Source organism: Falco punctatus (assembly GCF_963210335.1).
Source record: "Falco punctatus genome assembly, chromosome: 3".
NCBI classification, from domain to species: Eukaryota; Metazoa; Chordata; class Aves; order Falconiformes; family Falconidae; genus Falco; species Falco punctatus.
In genome coordinates this window covers 45,747,675-45,753,952 of record NC_137582.1, presented here as the reverse complement: position 1 = coordinate 45,753,952, position 6,278 = coordinate 45,747,675, and positions in this window count along the sequence as shown.

Genomic DNA, 6,278 nt, shown 5'->3' with positions numbered 1-6,278 from the left:
CACAGAGAAAAATTTTTCTAATCAAATTTTCTAAGCAAGTAGCTTTTTCATAAGGGTGGGAATTGGACTAAACCAGTGCATGAAATCAAATCCAGCATCAAAATCTTGGTCATTGTGACACCACAGACTCAAATACCTTCTTCATAAGTATCTCCTGTAAAGTTTATTACTAAATATGGGAATAAGGAAGCAGGAGAAAAAGAATACAACAGAGTCAACTCAATAGCCGAGGCATTCTCTGATAAAGGTTCACATTTGTTCTACTCTGCAATATAAACTCAGAGAACTATCCAAAGTAGACAGACTTTAGGGTAATTTATAAATCAATTACTTACTTGTTAACACTGTTATGAAGAACACTTTGGACGTTACATAAACATTTGCCCAAAACAACAAATTTGGGTTTAATAGCACAGAAGTGCCTGTAGCCAAACAAACGTGCAGACCATATGTAGAACAATTTCACAAAACTAATAACTAAATGGAGTTAATTTATAATCAGTTAATCTGAAGTAAAACTATAGTTTAAAATACCCCATGAGACATGTAGGTGCTAGAATTTTTGCTATGTGTTCTGTGTTCTAATTGGCAGGAACTATTTGGTCACAACAATTACATTTTAATTAGTAACAAAAAAAAGGTAATGTAAAAGACATAATGACAAGTAAGAACAACAGATACTGGCACTATAGTATGAAGAAGTACAAGTAGAAGAAATGAAGTATTAGTCATAGTAGTCACAATATTTAATTTCAAAATATTTGAAGGAGTGAGAACAAAGCAGTATTGGCACAAAAAAATTTCTGATCAAACAACACAAAACTTTTTGCAGATAAAAGGATGGAAAAATGTTTCGACTGAGTTGGATTAAATACAATATTCTTAGGTTATAAAAACATCTGATTTATGGGTTTTGTCGTAAGAAGTTTTTTATGTGTAAATATAGGCCGATTGGTAATGGCTGGAAAAGAAGTCTGTATGCTTACTCATTAATTGCTTATTAAGTATTAACTTGGAATTGTAGTTAACCATTTCAGAATTATTACAATGAAAGGTTACTTATACTGTTTGACATGGGCATGCATATTTTCTGCCATCCTTCATTGCTCACTGCTTTGCATGTTTCACAGAAATATAAGATTGGAAGCCCCCCCCTCCTTCAGTCACTAAATACATTCCCTGCTGACAAAGACAACCATGTGAATAGTTTGCTATCATTCAGTTATTATTAGATACATTAGACAGCTTCCTTTTTCTTTTTTTAATAATATTGTCCACGGAAGCTCTGTAAGTCTCATTATGTTAGGTTCACTGCCAATGCTCATGAACAAAGGGGAAAGACATACAATAAAAACAAAACCAGTTATCTTTTAACCACATGTGAATTCCTGGCATGACTGAAGTCAGTGGGTGTTTTGCCATTTGTTGGGGATTTCACCCTGCAATTATAGAAAGTGCGTGTTCTCACTCTGCAGGCTTTTCTCATTTAGCAGTCAGAAGCACAAGAGCAAGAACGGGAATATAAACCTAGATTCATAAAAAGGTTAGGGTCCAGGATTTACACACTGAATCTAAAAGTCACCTACCTGAAGTCTTCACTCAGCAGCTCCTTGCTCCAGAAAGGCCTAAAATTTCCAGGTATCTAAATTTTGCCAATAACATTACTAGGGCACACCCAGAATTGCTTCTGTCCTCAGAGGGAATTCCCAAATGACAGGAATACCATTGCCTTTCTCCCTGGTGAGGCCATATGCAACTGGTGTTCTTAGACACAAAAAAAAAAAAAAGCTGTTTCTTCTACAGAAGTAAGAAAAAAGAACTGTGTCTTTTATCCTGATGTTTTAATGTCCTTATAATTAATTAAATATTCAGAGGTTAAACCACTTATCCAGGATATATGACACTCAAGGTTAAATCTCAGGATGACTTGAACTATACCACCCACTTCCCAAGGGACTATATTTTCACCATGTCCCAAGTAAGCTAGAGTGAAATTCTCTCAATTAGTCCTCTTAAACTGTCTCCACTCTGCAGATAGCAATTTGAGAGGAGTTCAAAGATTCGAGACATCTGAACAGTCTAAGTCCGTTCAACTACTTCATACAGCATGCAAAAGTTTCATCAGAAGAAATTACGGAACCCACACCCAGCTGTCCCTGCACTGCCGCCTCCACGGATGGAAGAACAAATCTAAGTATGGCAGTGAGTGTTTCACCACACTAAATAAATCGTATTGGATCTGTCTCTCTTCTGCTTTAGGGATTTCTGAGAAAGGGCATGTAATTTCAGGAGAGAGAAGGAGAGCCTTAGCTTTCTAAGGAATAAGGCTTCTGCTCACTTGGGATTTCCTGTTACCATTGCATGCCGACAAGTGGCTCCGTATACCCCACTCTTGCACACCTAACTCTCCGTACGTATAGTCTGACTGCTTAACTGTTGATTTCTCCACATTGAAAAGCCGATCCCTGAAAATTCTTTAGCTGATGGAGTGTACAGGCACAGAGAATAAGAGAAAATAGAATTTATTCTTGTCACTTTTTAGGTCTAAATTACTAATACTACTGATCATATGGGATATAACAACACCAGTGTGAAGCTGGACTGTTAAAATACTTTCCTGGGGAAGTAATGCTTCTGGGACTTATATAAATGTTTTTGTATTCGTGAAAACATGGAGTTGATGAAGCACTTCTGGACTGAAGATCAATATTTCCATTACAAAGAATAAGTCACGCAGGGTCTCTTAACCAACTGCAAAATAAGCAAAAAACATCAGCTTGTAAACATGTTTGAATTGATAGGTTAAGGTAAAGATGCTTGCATCTGCTGTCTTCTGAACAGAAAATAAGGCTTTCACTGTCCAAAAGACACTGATTTTTCTTATGTATTTCATTGTGTGGTGCATCAGTATTGCTGAGGTCACTTTTACACAACTGTTTTGTGGCAAGGGGAAGGAGTTTACGACCTTCCTCCTTGTGGGTTTTCACTTGTTCTACAGATATCACACTTTAAAACAAAGATCTCCATCATTACACCTGAACTTTGTGTCCCACGATTTTATCTCTGACTATGGACATCTTGGCTCTTGATCTCTTGTTTCTGCCTTAATTATATGGAAAACAATTGCTCAGAGTAGCCAGCTATCTGGAATGCTTCCATACAGAGACAGGAAAACAGGAGTGTTTTCTCAGTCTGGCTCTCACTTCTGCTCCTTTGAAGCACAACTGAGATAAATTATTTTCTGTTCTCTGTCCGTCACATAATATTTGAGAGCATGTCAGCCTCCTGTAGCATTACCTGTACTGGCACATAACAGGCTATTAGAATCGTTACAAGAGCTGGCAGAGCAAAACTTATGGAGAACAGTCAGGAACACTCTTACACGTGGAACATCGTGCTAAAAAATGCACCAAACAAGTCTCAAGACAGCAAAGACGCTAATAAACCCTCCCTACCCATGTTGAAATTAGAGAATTGTTTGCCTTCCTGATCAGTTAATCCTTTTCAAGGCTGTACCATCAAAAAAAACCCCAATTGTTAGCCACCTTTTCATCAAATGGTAACTCTTGACAGCCTATTCTTTCAAAAAGCAGATAAGGAGATGGAGGTGATTTATAAGATATAAATACAATAGCACTCCTTATGCCTACCATCTTAATTTGGTACACTGACATGTGCCTCATTTGAACGCTTCTGAACAGTTTTAAGCATGCATGGAAACAAACGGGATATGTTTTCTCAGAAAACAAAAAGGGAAGGCTGAAAGGCTGTATCTCATTAACACCAAGCCAGAAGGTGCAAAACTGGTACAATGCAGAAGTCAGAAGAGTTGCTGTGATCTAGGTTTCTGAGAAGCAATCTGCCTTCACCATATCTTGGGATGGGTTGAGCCAGATCTTTTTCCTGTAGAGATGAACACCACCCAAAAAGACCAAAAACACTTTTAAATTCAAAGAAGTCAGTTTTCCTCAGAAAACTGAATCCTTTGGTTTTATACCCAGGAAGCTCAAAGTGAATTAACTAGGCAAAAAAAAAAATTGTTAAAAGTTTATAAAAAACTCTCCATTTGCCTTCCATACTTTGCAGAGGAGCCAGCTCAGTGTTCAGGATTTGTAGCAGCCAGTTCAGTGACCTTCTGGACCAAAGGAAACTGCAAAGTCTTCTGTGGATCCCAGCAAATCATAAAATCATTTAGGTTGGGAAAGACCTCCAAGATCATCAAGTATAACTGTTAACCTAGCATTGCCAAGCCCACCGCTAAACCACGTCCCTAAGCTCCACATCTACACATCTTATAAACACCTCCAGGGATGGTGACTCCACCAAGCCCCTGAGCAGCCTGTTCCAATGCTTAATAACCCTTTCAGTGAAGAAAATTTTCCTAATATACAGTCTAAACCTCCCCTGGTGCAACTTGAGGCCATTTCCCCTTGTCCTGTCACTCATTACTTGGTAGAAGACACTGGCACCCACCTCGCTACAACCTCCTTCCAGGCAGCTGTAGAGAGCAGTAAGGTCCCCCCTGAGCCTCCCTTTCTCCAGACTAAACCACCCCAGTTCCCCCAGCCGCTCCTCATAAGCCTTGTGCTCCAGCCCCTCCACCAGCTTCGTTGCCCGTCTCTGGACACGCTCCAGCCCCTCAATGTCCCTCCTGCAGTGAGGGGCCCAAACCTGAACACGGCATTCGAGGGGCGGCCTCACCAGTGCCCAGTGCAGGGGGACGGTCACTGCCCTGGTCCTGCTGGCCACACGGTTCCTGACACAAGCCAGGGGGCTGTTGGCCTTCCTGGCCACCTGGGCACACTGCTGGCTCACGTTCAGCCGGCTGTCGACCAGCACCCCCAGGGCCTTTTCCTCTGGGCAGCTTCCCAGCCGCTCTGCCCCAGCCTGTAGCGCTGCGTGGGGTTGGTGTGACCCAAGTGCAGGACCCGGCACTGAGCCTTGTTGAACCTCACACACTCGGCCTCGGCCCATCGGTCCAGCCTGTCCAGATCCCTCTGCAGAGCCTCCTGCCCTCAAGCAGATCAACACTCTCCCCCAGCTTGGCGTCATCTGCAAACTTACTGAGGGTGCACTCAGTCCCCTCATCCAGATTGTTGATAAAGACATTAAACCAAACTGGCTTCAACAGCCTCGGGGAACACCACTTATGACCAGCTGCCAGCTGGAGGTAACTCCATTCGCCACCGCTCCTTGGGCTTAGACACCCAGCCACTTTTTTACCCAGTGAAGAGTACACCCATCCAAGCCATGAGCAGCCAGTGTCTCCAGGAGAATGCTATGGGAATGGTATATTTTCTCTTTTCTTAGCTATGGATGCTCCCTGCACCTCTTGGAAGCCTCCTGATCTGAGCAGCAGCACCCAGCTCATGCTGTGACTCTCTCTCTGCTCTTCTCCTACAGGCTCCAGTCAATGGAAGTTTTGCTCTCCAGACATGCCTAGATGTTCCCATGGGAAGAAGCCATCTTCTTCCTCCTTCAGGTAGTTTCTTTAACTCAGTCACCTTTTTACCTTTTTCCCAATGTACAGTCTAAGAACAAACAAACCAGACAGACAGTCTGTCCATAACAGTCCATTGCCCTCTGTCAATATTCAACTTGTGCAAGAAAAAGAGAGGAAAGGATTACTGGAAATAAGACAAATCACTAAAGGTTGTTACAAGCTAAAAAGAGTATTAAATGGCTGGACATACCCATTTATATATGTGGCAAAGGGCAGAGATGTCCACCCTTTCCGTTTTTTGCAGTATCTTTTATACCGTGAGCATCGCAGGTCAAGTAAAGAACAGGCTGTCACACCATTGTACAGCATGTGCATTAAGGTCCATCTTTGCACCGGTCCCATTGATCTACACAGGTTTGATGGTTTCTTGTAACAACAGTGAAGCCTTTGCTGTGTCTGCACCACTATTGTGGTTCCACCACTGGGAGAACTTTGACCACCATCACAATCAGAGCAGACCAATATTTTGTCCACCTTTCCTTATGTCTATTACCCTTTAGCTGTTTGGCCTGCATCTCCTTCCGACCAGATGTGCTGTCACTCAACCCATGAACATAATTCCCGTATTTGGAGGGTTTTTTCAGTTTAAAGTGTACTTCTCACCAGCCACCAGTGTAATACCAGAGCTATGCAGTGTGATCTACAGAAAAATGCAATGGGATTCTGGGGCATGAGCAGGTGTTGGACACATGTCATGAAATCATAGAATCATAGAATCACAGAACCACAGAATTACAGAACAGTTTGGGTTGGAAGGAACCTTTAAAGGCCATCT